The 20591-nt window shown below is 42.8% G+C and overlaps 1 protein-coding gene across 1 annotated transcript in view; it reads left to right on the top strand.

Annotated features, from left to right (window-relative positions):
- The window catches only part of PGBD5 (piggyBac transposable element derived 5), an 854702-nt gene that overhangs the window by 372444 nt on the left and 461667 nt on the right, over positions 1–20591 (top strand). The gene's annotated exons all lie outside the window — the stretch shown is intronic.

Here is a 20591-nt window from a genome sequence, read left to right as displayed (position 1 = left end):
GGAACTAAGGGCTGCAAACATCACATAACGTGAATTTCTGAGGTTGTTTGGTTTTACATGTAACGATAATGTCCCTCTAACAAAGTTTTTTTCATTGAATTTCATAGGTTTTTATTAGTGCAACTTAACCATAACGTCCCTTTAACAAAGTTTGTTCAGTGAATTTCATGGGTTTTTACCAGTGCATGCTATTTTGATACAACTTACTAATATCATACTTACCCCAATATAGCAACATTTTTGTCCAATTTACAAAGGTTCACCTTAATACTCTGCCATTTCCGACCTTCTAGCATTATTCTTAACACTTCTATACACTTGTTGGAACTTTTCCCACTGTTTTTACGTCCATTGACATCCGTGAACTTCTGACGTCATCGCGGACCTTCCGAACAGTCCCACATGAACATGGACTCGGCGTCTGCACTTCGCGATCGGGTGCTTCGAGGAGAGTTCGGAAATGCATTTTCTACTGATCTAGGAACTTTCAAGCTCAAAATTTACCCTTGCACAGCTCCTACACCTATTCCTACTTATTATCCATTAACAATCTAGTACAAAGCACATACTTGGAAGTATATTAGCAAAACTGCAATTTTTTTTATTTTTGATTATTTAATGTGTTTTGGTTTCCACAAACAAACAAGTGAAAACATTTCATATACAAAGAAAAACATTGAATTAACACATTACATAATGCATGTTTAAAAAGCAAACTTTAGAAAGAAAACAAGAGAAAAGAAACATTTAGAAAAAATTAAATTAATAAAAATAGAGAAAAACTAAGCAACAAAATATCTCTTGAATTGCATCATAAGTCCTTAAAAGTGTTTTAAATAATCAAACTCAGTTTCTACGGTTTTTTGAGGAAGAAAGGTAAGAAAAAGGGAGATGCAGCACTGCAATTATACTCCATCAGTTGCGACTACAAAGTACCAGGATCAGGCTCTGAAGGTCGCCACCCATCAGGCTACTCCAAAAGGCTTCATTCCCTATGGCTATACACAGATGTATGACTCTGTCTTCCTTCAGGGCAGTGCACTTCATTAACAGATATTTCATGGTTTCTCTCATATCTGCAGTACCACAAAGTCTGCAGTTCTTACTACCTGAACCAACCAGCCATCCACTCACGCTCTCCAAAGTCGGGAGCTGATTGAAAAAACGCAAATACAAGTTCCTCATTTTTTAACAGCGAAAGATTAGTAGATGTTTTGACAAATGTTCCCTTTAATAGTTCAACTCTGCATATTCTTTGTAGAGGGTGTAAGTAGCCAGCTCCTCGTTGGTTAGGCCCAATCATACAGGAATAATTTCTTTTTTACACCAACAGGATTTGTGACCAGCTCATCTTTAGAAGACCAGATCAAAACCAATAGGGCGTTCAGTTCTTCCTTAAACCTAGTGATTGTTAGACCTGAGATACGAGTTTGTCCTATGCCCCATCCCTCATACAATGATTGTCGGGGCAAGTTTAACAGCTTGGCATAGACTGAGGGTTTCTCCATTTGGCTGTAGTAGCCAGAGAGACAAGCCCAAACTTGTGCCTCACTAGAGCATCATTTTTCTCTCATTTCATTTAAGATAATGTCCAATCCATATACTATAGTTGCTTCTACATGCATCAAGTAAAACTGGATTAGAGGCTTCAGTGAGAAAAGGCATAGTTGGGCTTATACCCTTTTCATTTTTGCCAGAAGCGAGCTGTAGTTTGCATTAATGAGTGGGGTCCCAGATTGCTGGGAAATTGTGTTCGTTACTTCGTACCCTAGATAGGTAAGGGAACTAACTCTCTCGAGTCGTACATCTGCCACCTTCTTGGTCATGGTTTTCGGACTGCGTTTTGTGGAGAAAATTAAGACTCTTGATTTTGTACCATTCACTTTTAAATTGGTTGCTACTGCATATTGATGGAATCATGTGAGTTTCTTTCTGCATGCCAACTGTAGTGAGGTATAAAAAAAAATAATATCATTCACAAACGCTATCCAGTCTGTCACCATACCCAACCTGACTGGGTTTGTGAGTCCCCACGCCCACATCTGCAGTGTAGAAGTTGTCGAGGGTAGGGGCTACAATACAACCCTGCTTCAACCTCCGATATGTACGCACAGGAACCGTCATTGAGCCCTCCCTGTACAATTTTACTCTCACTGTTGTATCACTATGCAGCAGAGTGAGCAGTTGTATCAGATTGGTTGGCACACCTGCCGCCAGCAATTTATGCCACAGCCTATGCCTACTGACACTATCAAATGCATTTGTCATGTCAATAGAGGCCATATATACGGTGCCCACAGCTGCCCCCTTATGCACAATAGCAGAGGCATTTAGGGGGGTGCCCATTCCTGCACGGAATCCTACTTGGGAAACATATTAACTTGAGTTTATTTATCTGGGCTTTTAATTCTTTAAGCAACATTTTGGCAAAGATTTTACTAGATGAGTCCAGTAGGGCAATTGGCCTAAAAGTTGTTGGATTTGTTTTGTCACCTTTCTTGAAGATTGGGATTATTTTCGATTGCCTCCATTTGTCTAGGACCTTAAGGGTAAGACATATGTTTTTACACAATTCCCCAGTCGGTGGACCCAGAGCTCCAGGTTATGTTTGATAAGGATTGGAGAAAAGTTGTCTGGGCCTGGGGCTATGGACGATTTTACCTTTTTTAATGGCCCAATGCACATCATCGTGGTTCCAGTGGCATACTTTAACTATCTTTAACCCTTTTCCCTCAAGAACAAAACCCTCTTCATTTTCTGGTAGTGAGTACCTTTCTGTTAAGTATTGTTCCCAAACTGGTGCCTTGATGTAACAATCCCCCCTATTCGGGATTTTTTGTTGGTGGCTTCTCCCAGTTTTGACACAAAATTTGGCGCATTGTTACCAATTAGGGTCGCAATCAATTCCTGATTTCTCTTAATATGGGTTTCTCGCCTAATCAGTTTAAGGGCCCTTTTATATTCAGATATGATTTTTCTCTTGACAATCAAAAGAGAAGATTGTGTTACTAAAGCTCTGTTACAAACTCGAAGAGCCAATCTCTTAGCGGTCTTTGCCTTCTGGATACCAATATCATGGTTATTTGAATGAATAGTGTGCCCCAATATTTGACCCTTATCAAGAAATACATTCAGACAGATTTGCAACTTGATGTTATAGTTGGGAACATTTAGGGTTTCTTCTGCTATCAGCATAGCTTCCAGCTCCCTTTCCCACATAGTGAATGTTTTGCATGCTTTTGCATTCCACCTTATAGCAGAACCGCCCCTCTCTATTGTGGTAAAGGCTAAACAAGGTACAAGTTCATGGGAGCACAAGGGAAGGTGTATTGTGAGATTTATGGGAAAATGGTCACTCCCAAGGGGTGGACTCCGGGACAGGGAGTCTGCTATTTTACCCAGGTTTGTTCAAAGGAAGACATGATCTATCCATGAGACTTTTCCAACCCTCTCCCAAGTGTAGAACTCCTTGGTTTTACCATTGCCAGGGGTTGTAGGGCTTGAGTCCCAATTCTCTCCAAACTTTATCCACAAACTGCCAAAATGTTCAGACTTGGATTTAGTTTTAGCACTTTTAGTCGCATTAAAGCTACTTTGGTTGTTGACACAGGCTGCATTGAAGTCTCCTGCCATGGTTGTCGTGTCGCCACAACCAGTCAGTTAGTAAACTGTCCAGGAGACCATGCATGACCATGATAGATGGGATGTCTTGTTTGGCGTAGACATTTATAATGAGCAAATGTGTTTGCATCTGTGGGATATAGATGTTGATTGCCATGATATCATCCAAATTGATTATGATCTTCTGGGATTCACAATCCCACCTTAATTCCACTCCTATGGCCATACATCCTTTTGGTGGACCCTTGTCTCCCCTAGTTGCTGGTTTACAGTACGTTTGATACTCTACAATTTTGAAGTTATCCACGACCATAGTTTCCTGCAGAAGTAGAACATTTGTTGTTGTAGAGGAAATTCTGTTATTTCCTATTAATGTATGGTATCCATAGATGTTCCAAGACTTTATTGTGAAATACGGCAGCTCAAAGTTGCTGCTGTTCTCTCATTTCTGGAGGGACCGTCGGTTGTGTACTGAGTCTGGATTCCAGTTAATTACCTAGTGTTAGTAATACCGGACTTGAAAATGTAACATGTGCCTTACCTACAATAGTGGTACAGAGTGTCTGGAGCTCGAGTTGCAAGAGTGTAGTAACACCCACTACCTCTTGTATGTTGCTGTTATTGTTACCAAAGCCCCCCTTAAACATGGACTCCAGGCTCTCATCGCCACCTTGTCCGCACTCTTGATGAACCCTTAGCGCTGCCCTCCCCTTGGCCGTTATAAATATTTTGTCACTACATAGTTTCAAAGACATGATACTGATACTGATCTCCTGAGCGAGTTTTGCAAAATGGAAAATTAAGTTGCACAATACACTTTTCTCCTCACCGCAGCAGCGTTTGAACTAAAACTGTTTGAAGTCACTGTTCGAACCACGGCTGTCACTCACCAGTATCCTTCAGTTTCAGCGATGTGTAATCTTCCCCTATCTGGTTTTCATACAGGGGATCTCAAGCAGAGTTTGAATTACAGCAGTACTGAGCCACGTCCTTCCTTGGACTGCCTCAGACTGCAAAACACTTACGTACTCATGTCCCGCTTCGCGTTGTACTTGAAGTTTTCTGCAGGCTCCTCCTCCGCAATCCGTGAAATGGTAAACAAACTGCCTCAGACTGTAAAACACTGAGGTCACACACACAAACTGCTATTTATCTTAAAAATGGCATCAGCTATTGCCATCCCTCCTCCCCAAGAGCCACTACCGACAGCTGGAGGACCTACACAACAAAAAAGCGCAGTACTTCCAAAGACAATGAAGAGGACCAAGAAGATGAGGTAGAGGAAGTGTCTACCTCTAGCACCCAGAGAGAATCATGGGTGTGGCAGTTCTTTACCACTGTTGGGAATGTACCAAAGGCTAAAGCTACCAAAGTGAAATGCACTGAGTGCAGTCGGGGACTACCTGGACAGTACTCTTACGGGATCACCTCCCTGCGCTTCCACACCAAATCCGACCACCGCAATGCTTTCAGAATGGTTGTTCCTTTCTTAGCAAGTAGTAGGCTATCTTCCTCCACCTCATCTTCCTCAACAAATACTGTAATCAACTGTAGCCTACTTCTGTGGGACACAAAATCCCACCAGCTACCTTGCAAGCAATAAAAGAGGCTGTTGATCCATATCTTTCAAAGACAGCAGTCCTCTGTATATACTGCAATACACTACTCTGCAGGGGGAAGCAATTTCGAAGTGCTTTTGAAGCTGTAATCAAGGAGCATGAGAAACACTGCCCTCTACCATAGAAGTAACACACTGGCAACATCTTCCCCTGTCCAACTGCCCCTTCATACTAGTGCTTGGTGTCTCTTCCCTCATTTCCCTCCGCCTCTTATGTTCTAACCACTCCTGCAAAAAAAAAAGAAAATACATCCAAAATCAACAAAAGAAAGGTCCCTTTAGGAGCCACTTTTCGCAGTTAAAAAATAGAACTAAAAAAATGATTTTATAGACTCCACCTACTTTACATTTCTCAGTAAAGTACATAGACTCAATAAGACTTTCCAACATTTCCATTAGCTTTTTGTGTTATGCTAATCGTTATAATGTGTTCCAGGTACTGGAAAGGGGGATAATGGCCCGCCAGCCCAATTTATCGGCCCAAGCGAAGTGAGGGTGGATAAGGAGGGCTACGGACCGTTATTCCCCTTTCAATCCCTGGCAATGGGGGATGAAGGCCATTAGCACCCTGGGTTCCCAAAGCAGGAACCCGGGAGGCTAAAAAAAAGGATTTTTCTTCCTAGAGCGGGACGCCACAGGAAGTTAAATCCTTTTCCAAGATGGCCACCATGGAAAGGGAAGGCGGGGCTCCGTACATAGCCCCTCTTCCCTTTCCATGGCAGCCTGCACAAGGCGAAGAGAGAACCCTATGATCATATTACCACAAGCACATTTTTTTTGCCCTTTCAAACCTATCCCACTTTCAAATAACTTCACCACATAGCCGGTCCCAGGAGGACATGGCCACTTCAACCCCATTTGTCGTCCCTCGTGGTCATGGCCAGTAGCCAGACTGTCCGAGTCATGACATTATGTCATGATCCGCACAATCTGGCCACTGCCCGTGGCCACAGGCTATACCTCAGTCACCAAAGGTATATCACTATTTTTTGTACCTACATTATGACACTGGTCAAAAAAGAAAACATGGCACATTTGCAAAACCATGCTTTAAGGTCCTTGCCCATGCTCCTTACACGAGTTTACTGGAAATCCAGCCATGTTTTATTTTTTCAAAAGTGTCAAAATATTTGTACATACAATAGTCATATAACTTAGCCCCCACTTGACAAAATCAATTCAAATTTTACACAAACGTTCAAGGTTGGGTCTATAATATTTCTGAACACTTTTGTCCACATTCATCAAACGGCAACAAAGTTAAAAGACATCTAAAAATGTTGAGACCCCCTCTCTAATAAGGCCCCCTCTTGACAAAATCCTGCCAAACATTATAAAAACATTTATATCTAGATCTAAAATGGTTTTGCAAACGTTTGTGTAGATTCGTCAAATGGCACCACATTTATAAGCCTTTACAATATTTTGGGATCCCCTTCTAGTTTTTCCCCCTCTTCACAGAATCCCACCAAACTCTGCAAAAAAATGTATATCTAGATTTAAAATCGTTTTGCAACCTTTTGTGCAGATTCATCAAATGGCACCACATTTATAAGCCTTTACAATATTTTGGGACCCCTCTAATTTTGTTCCCTCTTGACAGAAAAGCTCCACACTTTCCAGAACCATTCAGAATCAGTTCTAAAATAAAATTCCAGCATTTCATGCAGTTTTATTGAGTGGCGCCAAAGTTATAAGCCATCCAAAAACTGCTTTTCACCAAGAAATAGACATAGATGCACCCGAACATCACAGGACTGCACCTGAACATGCGGACTGTTCACGAACTCCGGGGATGAAAAACACCTGTTTTTTGGCTTCTTACGGCTATATACCATCCCATCCTCATTACCCCTCACCTCCCCAGAGATTGTTTGATAAGTTTGACAAGTGCAATGTTGTTGTATTGAATATGTTTTTACTGTGATGTTCGCTGACAATGGCGGCTGTCAGCGAATCAAACATGGCAGGCGTTTAAAAAAATCAGACGCATTTCACGCTTTTCACCATCCAATCAGTGGGTGTGTCCGATGTCCGCGGACATCACCTCGCCCTCAATGCCAATCAGATGCCTGTCTGCGGACCAAACAGGGAAGTGAGTCCACCGACTGAACCCAGACATCACTTTTAATTTTTTATACCTACTTATGGGACGTTAAAAAAAAAAAACATTAGACGGATTTACACCAAATTTTCAAATGCACGTTTTCAGGACCAAGCTGCCACTCCTGCTGCAAATCAAGTGAAAATACGTCCAGCGGTTTGGACTGTAGGCGTGAGCAAAAAACATTTTCATTGCGTCTATGGAAAAAACAGACATTTTGCGACCCCCCCCCCTACAACTTTACCCCCCCAACCCACCTTGATGAATCCTCACCAAACTTGCCAGACACATTCAGATGGGGCCAAATACTTTTTTTGCAAAGTTCGTCTGGAGGGGCAAAGCTGCAAGCTGCCCAAAAAGTAATCTTAGTATGGGTTGAGCAACTTAACCATAACTACAGTGCTGCTACCGCAGGCCCTGTTATAAATAAAGAATAATTAAAAAAAAAGTATATATATATATATATATATATATATATATATATATATATATATATACTGAAGAACCTGGATTTATCTCATGGGGGCTGGGTACATTACAGGACTATCTTAACATAAATAGAGGAAGGGCATCACTGGAGCATTAATAAACCATTTACCATCGAGTTGAGCTAAATATTTTGCGGAATCAGTTTGGACAGGTGTGCAGCCTGGAACATTCCACACCATGTTGAGGCAATATTTGTTCTATACCTGGTACAGTTCCAAAATTCAGTATACATTGTGATATTCTTGTGATCACCAGCAATACCTCTAAGGCTTATCTGACTGAATCATCCATGATGAGTCCTAACTTTATCTTATCACCCCTCCTGGTGTGCACAATGGAGACAAGTCCTCCTATCTACTCCTTTGCACAACGGGCTATATGTAGAGACTAAATAGCAGAGAAGATAAGGGGTAGCCCTTTGTAGTACCCCCCCTAACAGAAGATGCCTTCAATTCTGTCCACAAATACAGCTCCAAGGAATGCAAATCATGGTAACAGGCCTGAATTCGGCTCATGTAATGCTCTGGAAAGACAATCCTTTTCAATAGCGCCAAGAGGAATCCCCAGCCGACCCCATCAAAAGCATTTGCAGCATCTATTAACATGCAGGGCAGGTGGAGGTCCACCCGGACAACAATGCCTGAACCTTTTATTATTATTATTATTATTATTATTATTATTATTATTATTACTATTATTATTATTATTATTATTATTATTATTATTATTATTATTATTATTATTATTAATAATAATAATAATACCTGAGCCATGGTTGTGTTGTCTTTGCGGCATAAATCTGTGTTTGTCATCACTAACAGTATCCCCCTAGTACCGCTGTCAAAAGCTGTGCTGAGAGTTTACAATATATTCTATTGGCTATGTCAAGTATTGAGGTTCGGTGGTACAATGAAACTGGTTATAATTCCTTGCCCTTCTTTGCAAGAACCACTATATTTGTCTTCCCCAAAGTAATAGGGACTTTGGTATGTGCCTCTATCCTCTGTCCAATCCTTACAAATACCAGGACCCAGAGATCACTAAGCATATGGTAAAACAGTGAAGAGATCCCATGCAGTCCTCATTGCAAACCTTTGTGTAAGAGAATCTCCTCTGTAGTTCTATTTGGGGCCAGATCACCTGACTGCTTAGCAGCAGAACAAAATCTCAACTGTATGCAGGTAGCTTGCAATGCTTTCACTGCTGGGAAAGATATTCTGATTATCAAGTGTTGCATAATGAAATGCAAACTACTGGGTGATAATATACAATGCATCCCTTCTTATTCTTATTGCCAATGATTTATTGGTCACAAGTGGGCTCGCTGGCTCATTGGTCCAGGACAGTGCCTATGATTAAGCTAGCGGGTGTCATGTGGCCTCTATGGGATCTTTGCCTTCAGGACAGAGTTTCTCTGTAAACAGCATAGCCACCGTTGCCAGAATCTGCTCCGGCTGTATACAGTCCATAATATAGACGCTTGCCAATGCCAAGGCATGTTGCTGCTCTAGATCCCTCAGTCTAGCCTCATATTGTTCTTTCTCACTCATCTTTCTATGAAGTGCACATTAAAAATAATGTAATTGAGCTTTTATATCGCACGTTATGCCGGAGACCATGGGATCGGTTCCAAACCCATGATGCTTTGCGTTGTCTTGTCCCTGAGCTATGCTTCCGGCCCATATGCTATAAGTAGTTACCAAGCTTCTAAAAGAGCCCTTCATGGTGTCCAATACTGCTGCACTACCTGCAGTGCAATTATTGATATCAGTTTATTGGTGCAGCTTCTCACAGAATTTTGGATCTGCTAAAAGCTTACCATTGAATGACCTTTGGCGAACTGCCTTAGTGACTGAGTTCCAACATAATTTAGTCTGTAAGGGAACATGCTTCGAACTTATCACGCCCTGGTATTCAAACACCATGTCCCAGCCACTAAACCCCAACACACATCCAACCAATTCCAGTGTATTGCACAGGAATTGAGGGAAAAGGAAGTATGCCCTTGTTTCCTGGTGCACGGCTCTCCATGTCTCAGTCAAGGTGAAGCCCTATTGAGATTTGTAAGTGCCTGCCATTTCCTAAGGTGACCTTTCCTGTTGGCTACGGGAGACCTGTACACCTCTGTATTTGAAACAAGTTTAGAGCAACACATAGGACTATCTAGAAAGGCAACTACTCGGAGCCTCTTGCAGATTTTCCAAGAATTCTGGGTTGTCTTCATTTGAGGCACGGTTATGAGCTTGCAGCAATACATTTTCTATGTTTAGAAACTGCATTTTCCTTTCAGAAATGCTGAAATATATACAATAATGGCGCGTGGTTGCTCTCTCTTCATGCCACTTACTCGGCTGTGTGCTGAATATTGGCAGCAAACTCCTGGGATACCACATCCCCTAAAAAGCCTATGCGAACGAACTTGCTGCAAACCTTCTCTAATTCAGAGGTCCTCAGATCCCCCTGTAACACCCCCAATCTTTGGTTTGTTAAGGCAGACCGTTGTCTCTAAATGTTCCATGTGCATATCTATACCTTTCATTCCTGTTGTGATCTGTCAAGTGTTTTGTTCTTAGATTTTTCTATTTTACCTAGTTACACAGAGTACCCCTAATACCGCCTGTTCAGCTTGAAGTTGAAGGTTGAGCTGCCATATCAAATTCTGCAGAAAAATTAGTTGGGACTCCAAAGTCTCATGGTTGGCCAACGTTGACACATGGAGCCCATTGATCATGTGAAATTCCAGCCTCGACACAGACCCAACATTTTATAGGAAGATGTGCCATATCGCCAGAAGTCAAACATATGTTTACATTGGGCTTGCACTCTACCACTGGGAGGGCTGTGCTCTGCAGTTTTCTAAGTTCAAATCGGAGTCCAAAGTCCAATTCAAGCCCAGAACACACGCACTGGGCTTGGGTATGGAATAGCGGTTATCAGTACATGGAGATCCCCACTACGCCGTATATATGCTGAGGCTGCGGGTCTGGATTGAGGCTAACAAAGATACACGTTCATGTATTTGTAGAAGCCCATGGTTGTGATTGAAAGGCCTGTAATTCTTTAAGCCGGGCCTGTAGGTGCACTTTGCCACTTCAAGATGGCAACCCTTGAAAGGGCCTAGAAGGGCTATTCAAAAAGCTACTCCAGGCACTACACCAAGACCTACTTGGGGGGGCTTCCTCCACAGCCTCCTCCAGGCAGCTGTGCATTGGAGCCAAGAACAGCTGATTATTCCTCCACTGTTTGTGGTCGAACTAAACCAAGAGTTTGATCCACTGCTGCAGATTCTGGTAATGGCAGTGGCAAGGATTGAGAGAATGTAGATGTGGAACCAGAGGGGACAGCACCAACTTGTCTGGTCGATTCAGCCTCATTAAGCTAGATGCTGCAAATGCAGTTTCTCTCTGCTCCACTCTTGTGGCTGCAGAACGCTTCTGGAGCCCTAACTCCATGCGAGTATCCAGGTCTAGCTTGCCAGGCAATCATGTTTCTTGGTGCACCAAACTCAGTCTTCAGACGTCAACGTAATATCAGGGTTTAACACACACGTTCTTTTTTACGCATATTGCCTTTCCAATCAAACAAATATAACAAGGGCATAATCCCACTCTGTTAATCATCCTATGTTGATCATCCAAACTTGTATAATGGAGTAAGAGGGAAAAGAACTAATAGTAGATGTAGTAAATAGGGAAGGATTTGGCTTGGTGCAGAAAGTGGAAATCCCGGTCCGCCGACCTCACCTGGAGCCTTTTTATCCCAATCTCATCACATATTGGGTCCCATCGAACATAATCACAGGCAGTGCGCTGAGGTGCTGGACTCACCACTCTGAAACATGGTATCCACCTACATGGGAAACAACTGTACCTACGACGACATAAGGTGGAAGCAGAAATTCAATTTGAGTCTAGAAATGAGAGGAGCTTGTTATGAACATTTTGAAAAGATGTGGGCCAAACAAGTCTCAGTGCTTGCCAATTAAGCAGTGTTTATTTACTTACTTTGCAAGGAAGCGGCTACATCATTGCCAATATTTATCCTGCAGTGTTTGGTCTCATTTGGAGGGTGGGCAAATGGGGACATATTTTCACAGAAGGCCATCACAAGATGGTGTGGGGGGGCAATTTTGCTGTGGCAGCCTTTCCTAGGGGGCCATCCGTAACGTCACTCTTATGTTATTGATATACGGACCTAGATCCATGGCGTGCTGTTCTTGTGTAGAAAAAAGTCTACTACAGTTATTTGATCTTATTAGAGTGATGTGTTGAACAGGGTTACATATAATATGGGTATTGTCTCCTAGGAGCCTCTGACATTATTGTCCATCTTCCACCTGTGTAAATCAATGTTGTAATTCTGTTGTTAATGGTTCATATGATGCTGGTGTTGCCTTGAGCACTCATTTGGATGTCCCCAAATGTGGCAAGCTATGGAATGTGATTGTGGCCTCCAGGGCACTCGGCTGAAGCATTACACACAAAAGAGTATTGCCCGTAGGACGACACAGAGAATGTTGTGATCCAGACGACGGCTTGGAGACTACAGGTAGGGAGAGGGAGCAGGGAATGCTGTGGAGAAGGGCAGGATAAGAGGGTTGCAGGCACCAAACAGCAGGAAAGATGGTGTGGGGAGGCAATTTTGCTGTGGCGGCCTTTCCTAGGGGGCCATCCGCAACGTCACTCTTATGTTATTGATATACGGACCTAGATCCATGGTGTGCTGTTCTTGTGTAGAAAGAAGTCTACTATGGGGAGGCTTGGGATGAGGCTATGCGTTGTTTTTTCTAAACCGATATCTGAAAAAGGTGATACAAACTAGGAGTACAAAAGATTCCAATTCACTAATATGAAAGAGTTAGGAAACGGTTATGCTGCAGTGCAAACTAAACCTGCAAGCTGGGTATCAAGTAGAGCTTGGCTGTCAGTCCAGCAAGGAGTTGAATATGGACAGGATACATCTTACTGGAGCTTTCTACTGGATGCAGTGACAGGAGCAGCCCTACTGCTAAGCTGTACAGTAGAATAGTCTTGATGAAACATTTCCCTCTGATCTTTTATTCCTTGGTCCTTCATATGGGCCTTCACCCCATTTACTTTTGTCACTAGTTTTGTTCTGATGAGATTGTTGAAAGAGGCAGAACAAACAGTTAAAATGTCAGCCAACATGAACGATCAGTGTTTATGATAAGCGAAAGCGGGCGTCAAACTGGATTTCTCCTAAAGAAATTCTTTGGCTTCCAACATCATGCACTCCCCATGTGATTCCATGTAAACCGTATTGGGTAGAAACACGCCCTGCGACGTGCAGTGGTGCAGAAACGTCCCTTGTAATCTATCCCACCTCATCAAATACCCAGGCAGGCATTCAGCAGCGGATTTCGCGCCTAAAGGTAATTGTTTACACTGATGGGCGGCTCCTTCTTTCAGACAGTGGTGTCTTTATGGGAGTGCAAAAGGGACACTTGCCCCAGGCCCCCGTTTGGCCGGGGGCCCTAACAAGGGTGTGCAATCTAAAGAATTTAGTGACCATTGTTTACAAAACTTAAATATCACATGTCAAGATATTGTATGACGTGTTGCTGAGGGTCTGAACCTATTGCCTGTCCTAACAAATACTTACTGCTCTGATCAAATCATCTTGTAATGCTTTCTGTGTTCACTGTCCCACACATAGTTTGTGTTTTCACTACGACCTCTCCTGTAGCAATCTCACCTTTCTATGGGAATTATATTGATCATGTGCAATAGCAAAAGGTTAAATGATATTGATAAATGTGGGTGCCGCGCTGGTTCAGAATATAGCTCAGTGTGTTAAGCAATAATTGCAGAGATTTGTGTTCATATGCAAGATTATAATACTGAATTCCAGCAAGGCCAACTCAGCCTTTCCTATGTTTGAAGTTCATACATCTGCAGTTATGTGTACTTTGTTTTGTAGCGCAACAGGTGCTATTTTCAGAAGTGTACCTGTACCCGTGGTTGCTATAAAAAAACAATATAGCATCAGTATGGTCAATGTCTAGAAATTGGTTTCTGCAGATGGAGGCTTTTAAAACCTAGGTAGCCACCTCAAATGAAGACTATAAATTGTTAGCCCGAGAAGTGATTAGGTATGCAAATTCAAGACTGAGAAACCAAAGCGTTCCTGCTTCTATCCTGGCTTCCCAGCAGATGATGCAGTAACCCTGGACAAATCAATTTATTTCACTGACATTACTGTACTGTCTTCCTTGAAATGGTTGGCTTCTCACATGCTGGGGGTATTGTTTAGCCCATTCATTACCTGAGCTGACTTTTTATGTAGGTCATTTCAGCAGAAGGGGTCCTAGACAGAAGAGAGTGGATCAAATATTGCAAGCCTCTGGCAAGCATATTTTAAGGTTTGCTCATTTGGCACAAAAAACAGTTTGCTTTTTTGTACACCCGAAAGGTTTTTGTGTATGTTTATGAATAGAAATTTCACAAGCCTGTGTTTTTGGCCAATTTAAAGCATTAAAATACAAAAGAGAAACCCAGATGTAATTTTTTAGGATCACATCAAATAGTATGTTGGCACTTATATACTTCTCTTGATGATGGAGACAATGAAGCTAGAATCATTCCCATTTTGCATAATAAGCTTCTGTAACATTTTGTTTTTAGAATTCTCATGTTAGGTTATGTGGTGTGTCTATATTCTAAGTCGGATCTATACATTGGGATTATTTTAGTTCATGGTACATACTAGAAAAGCAGTAAAGTGCAGAAATTGCAGAGTGAGTGCAAATCCCAGCTTCACCTTTTAACCAACGTGTAATGCTGGGCATCTCATTTAATCTTGCCCAATATATCAAAATTGGCAGTCTCCAAAGCATTCACAATTGCCACCCTTCTGAGTGATTTTGTTCTCAGGGTATGGTTTCAGTGACTAGTGTTGCTTCCTCTATAATAATAGTGAGCATTGATATATTGCACACCACAGCCACTTGCTTCTTTGCTCTCAAATGGCAACCCTACTTGAAAATCATGTCCCTCTTCTAATCTCAATCTGGCTGGGTGCATGCACCATCCTGGTAGCTTCTAATCTTCTTCCACTTTCTATTCTATGGTAGGCATATATTTCTCCTTGTTTCCAATTGGTCTCCTGTTACCATGCTTCAGCATTTTTGCATTCTGTGAGGGAGCTTATCTGAGTCGTCTGTCAATTGTGGATTATGTGCACCTTTTACATACGATCTGTGTCCTAAATGTATACTGTAACTGGCGTACCTTCCTCATGGCTGCTAATAATGAAGAGTGTCCTGTACCTATGCTAGAATGCAAGTAGCCTTGTCATGGAGTGCTGATGATGGCCTTGAAATGCTATTTATTTATCATTCTTATTACAGCAAGAATGAAGAGGGTAAGGGGACTGAAAGGGAGTACCGTTGGATATTTTCATTGCTGTGAGGTAACATGCCAAGCTACGTGTTGTGATCCCGATGGGGGGGGGGGGCACAACCAGATATTCTGAATACCTTAATTCCTTTGGCTCAATGGAGGGGGGAGGAGGCCAAGGTATCCATGCCCCAGGCCCCAAAAGTGCTTAAGATGGCCCTGCTTTCAGATTCATTGATTTCAAGCAACATTTCAGAATAACAGCACAGCCTGTATCACTATAGACTGTCCTTTGTTAGCCCAAGACAGATTTCTCCTAAAGATGTGAAAGCAATCTCAGATGCATTTCACCCATTTGGAGCTTGGAGGTATGTTCCTGTTGACATGCTTCAAAAATGGTGGAGCTTTGATACTGACGACTCCCAAACAATGTCAGTGGTACAACACGTGACATACATGGGGGAAATATCCACCTTGATGTGTTGTAGAACATGAACATTCGTCGGGATCCTTCAAACATCTAAATGTTATGTTACATGGTATTTCTAGAGTGTGTTACTGCCAATGGTATGTCCTCAAAGCGCTGCAGTGTTCCGGGTTTCTGAGGCTATGGGGACCGTGATCTGACATAAACTACATGGCAGTCGCAATGAACATTTGCAGTCGATGGACAGCATCAGAAAGATAAACCAATGTTTGGTCTAGGTGTTAATTATATTCATCAATGCTTCTCACTGTGACTAGGGGCATGAGCAGATACATTAGTGCGTAACCTGCTCAGTAGGACTAAGCAGCACCACCCGTATGTTACATGGTGCAGTGCCAGCTCTAGTTGCATAAATCTTAAACCAACTGATTAGAGGTGGGTCAGATGGCCATCTGTAATCATTTGGCCATCTGGGCCATCACCATGCTAAAGATGGTCCAGACCATGCCAAACAGTTCCACTTACCTAATGCTTGATAGGGTTGGGGGGCAAGTAGAATCTGTGGGAATGCAAATTGTCACTGAAAACACATAGGGGTGATTTCCTGAGACCTTCTTGCAAGTGCAAGTTAATTTACAGCCAGGGTCGGACTGGGACAAGAACTAGGCTCATACACCAAAAGAAAAGTGGCCCACCCATCGCCTCAAAAAAGTGGTCCCTCAAACCATCATCTGTGAATTGCGCCAATTCACGACTTTACAGAAAAGGCTACCCATGGATGGTTCATGTGTCTGTTGCATGCTATGTTTTGTGTAAACGCTTGAGAAAGTGATAACATTCCTTTTGTTCTTTTTTTAAAAACAACATCATCACATAGCTAAATACTTATTTTGCAGACCCAAGGCATGTCTACTCGTTGCCACAAGTAATGAAAATAGAGTTGCATTTAATAAGCAGTACAGCCAAATGATGACACCAGAAAGTACCTTGCCAGTTCTATTTATGCTCAAATATTACATTACAACACAACTCATAAAATAACACATAAAATAACATAACTTTGCATACAGTTCTTTGACAGGGTCCACAGCTCCAAGGCGCAGGAGTGGCATGTACCAACCAACCCCACTGCGGTTTTGGGACCTGCTGCAAGTCGATACTTATACAGGGCTCCGCAACCCCAGCAGGGAAGGAGGGTTAGGGTGACAATGGTTGGATAGGCAGAGGGGAAGTAGGGAAACCGGAATGAGGTTTAGGGGGCGGTTATGGATAGGTTAGGGATGTTAGGGTAAGGTTTTGATCACTTTGCACGCTTCCAGCAAGCTGTTACACAGCACTCATACAAACATATGTCCCTGCTTCTGACTCTACACACACATACAATATCACTATCGCAGTATACAAAGGCACAGCAGAATAATAAACACACATGAGGTAGTGCAGAACTTAGATTAGATCAATTGACGTCCAGAGATTCCCTTGTTGTCGCCTGCGATTTTGTTGCGCCAGGATGTGTCGTAGTAGCTGTTCAAATGCTGCAAGAGAGAGAGAGTGCTACAATTAGTGTACATATCAAACACTGCCGCATGTGGCTGTTCACGTGCATGTACACATGCAGGATATTTAGCGAGGCCGGACATAGATACTAAACATGCACAGTAGGCACCACATGTGGCCCTAGTAAGTGGTAACGTGTTAGTTAGGGCATGCAGGAGTAATCAGTTAGTAACGTCTTAGGGTTCAAGAACTGAACGGCCATAGAGGTTGAATGCCATGAATGGCTCTGCTTTTAACGTGTTAATACCCCTGTGCCTTCAGGCCAGTATTAAAGACCCAATAACCTACCCTGCCCAAATCCATCCGCCCCCCCATTTAGCAGACAATGGCTTCATACATGGGTCACAGTTTTTTTTTTTTTGGCTATTAGGTGCCGCTTTAAGCCCCAACTATTGCATTAGAGTACAGATAGGGAGAATGGTAAATGAGGAGGGACACAAAGCTTTTAGGTGTTGTTTGGTTATTTTCCCACCCATTGACTGTCCATTGCCATGCTAATCCCTATGGGCATATCCACCCTGTTCCTGCCCCTCCCTGTCCAAAACACCTCTTCATGGGAATTCTTTGAGCTTGCTTTAATCAAGCCTTACCATCAACCTTTGCAGTGTTTTCTCAGAGAAGCCTTCGAGAGTTAAGGACTTAATTGGAGATGTAAACCCGCCAATGGTGTAAAAAAATGTCTTAGACAGGCCCGCCTTCAGCCCCTATGTGTGTCCTTCACTGAAGTCCTGTTAAAAACAGGTATTGGGAAAGCCACCAGTTTTGGCTTATGTATAAGTATCAGGCATTTGCCAGGCACTGCTATTATAATACCACTATGACAGGACCTTTCCCATACCAAACAGAAAAGCCCAAACTCTTGGCATTACCAATGCTTGTTTAAGAATGCTCCCATCTCCCAAATTATCATCTCTCTGCAGTTTGATAATTGCTCCACAGCACTGTCATGCCTAAATGAAGGGTTGGGTCGGATGTTAGACTATAAGGGCTTTTTTTGTCATTAGCTGGTACCCCACTCGAAGGTTGGGCCACATGTGTGTGCAGGCACTTAATTTAGCCAATCACCAGCACTTTTATTTCCCTGATCGGCCCCTGCTTGAAAATGTAAAAGCAACGAGATGGGGAATACATCTGAGATATCTAAGACTAAGGCTCTGCGAAAATCAATTAACCACATTTAGAAGAAAAATGTCTTTTCACTTGCAAGGTAGGATTTGCCAGAAATGTCCATGCAAAAACAGTTCCGCCTGCATACTGCCCCACATAAACCACAAATCAACAGTGACACACAGACAATACAGTGGCGATCCACTCTAACCAGCACATGCCGGTCCTACAGAGAAAATGTGCCACACATTGAATGGGCTTTGTAGAAACACATTGGCATTGCATCTGCTTTACCCGTATCCCCTCCGATTCTATTTCTCTCTTCAGTCTAATACTGGATGGGCAGATTGTGAAAGGTTGCGCTACCATTGTATCTCCATTGCCTGTAGCCCCTCTGCTTATATTTTACTCTTTAATCAACACAAGGTCCACTTGATAGACATAGAGTAAAACACTTACAACCCACAAAAAATCCACCAGCATGAAGCTGTGCAGACTACAGTCAGCCCTTAATATACATAGAAAGTTCGAAACTTCAGAAAGTAATTAAAGCTTGCTTCTTACCTACATGCTTGTATCCAGACGTACAGCGTCCGTCGTGCCACTAAAAAGTGGAAATGTTTGAAGGAGACGGTATGTCGGTATGCTTTTTTCCTCCTTCACTTGAGGTAACCCAGACTCAGCAGCTTACATGTCACCCAGACCCAGGATCAGCCCGCCCAGTCCATTACCCACCCGCAGCCCCCAGAACCTTAATGCACGGGGCGGAACTGAAGCAATTTGCAACTTGCAAATGCGAACAGGACTCATGTTACTTACAACTAACTGGGACTGGGCCGGGCTGCCAAGGCAGCCCCGGGCCCGCCCAGCCCTGCAGTTCCCAGTGTGAATTGTAAAAAAGTGAAACTTGTCTTCGGCACAGTCAGTGCCTCGGCCATTGGCCTGGCACCATAGTGTCGCCGACTTGGCAGTTGGCTCAGGGCTGCAGGGCACTCTGCGCACGGTTGGCCGGGCCCGCCCCGGGCCTACTCTGATGAGGCATGCATTCATCAAAGAAAGGTAACACTTACTTGTTGATGATGAATGCATTCGCTAGCTGGCTGCTGCAGCCAGTGGACCGGGCCGCAAATCAAAGCAATGTAACTTTAGTTACTTAAAGTAACGCAAGTTACAAATAGTAAACCCAAACCGACCCATTCGTGGTAGCTTCAGAAACTGGCCCCCATGGTCTCCAAGTGATTTCGGTCCCGCCACCGGCCGAATGACCGATAGCCCAGTCCGACCCTGTTTATAGCTGCAAAAATGCACAAAGGCGTCTGCCCCCAAATTGTGTCTGATTCACAAAATAGTGGAAATGGCCATTTGCGGCCTGTCACAATGCAAAAACACATACCTGTGGCTTACTGGGCATCAGGGGAGTGTGCCTACAGACACACACACTTTGCATATGGGTAATCAGGGCTTATGGAGGAGTGGCAGTGTTCGGTCAATTTTATTGAGGGACACAGAGACACACAAACACACGCACCTCTTCCGTTTTCCAAAGTTTGACAACACTTTAGGGCTAAAATGTCAAAAAGGTTTTCATTTTTTACATTTACAGACTTTGTATGGCTAAAGTGTGAAAGTGGCAAGTTGTTTGTGTTGAATGTCTGACTGTGGACCCCCATGTGAGCGCAGTTTGTACATAGCCACAGACACACTTTCCACCAATCGTACATTAGATCTACAGACATGGAGTGAAAGAAGACATGACATTTTAATTGTGTGGCGTATTGCAAGTCAATGGTTGGTTAGTTGAGCAAAAGAATTAGAAGGCTTTGAAAAGTCACTAAACCTTGGACAACCATCACCCTAGAGCCAGGCACTTCTCTCAGTGTGGCCACAGACAGAACTTCAGGGAACATTTTGGTGAGAGGAAGTAATACTTTTCCACGTCATTGCATGTTTTTGATGTCATAATGATTCCATGCCTAATTACTTCCATTGTAATTTGTTTTTAAATCAGTTGTTAGTTAAAATAAAGACAGATGGCATTTTTTTTCAATTCTGATAACAGCATTGAAGACAAAATAGGAATGGGATTTGTAAAATTCGCAGTGTGGTGAAGGGGCTCACCATCAACATATTCAACAACATTTCAGAGGCTTTAAAATGGAAGGTATATTTTAAACACACTGCGTTCTATGGAGGTCTCTGATTTCCTGGCACCTAGCTTGGAAGTGATTTTTGGATTTGAAAATGTCCAAAAAATGGCTTCACTGAAGCGCTGGTTACATGATATTTTGCTTTGGATCTACAACATAATTT

The sequence above is a fragment of the Ambystoma mexicanum genome, chromosome 4p, assembly GCF_040938575.1.
Source record: "Ambystoma mexicanum isolate Mex_15411 chromosome 4p, UKY_AmexF1_1, whole genome shotgun sequence".
NCBI lineage: Eukaryota > Metazoa > Chordata > Amphibia > Caudata > Ambystomatidae > Ambystoma > Ambystoma mexicanum.
The sequence above is the reverse complement of the archived record's forward strand: the minus strand, read 5'-3'. Positions and strand labels throughout refer to the sequence as shown.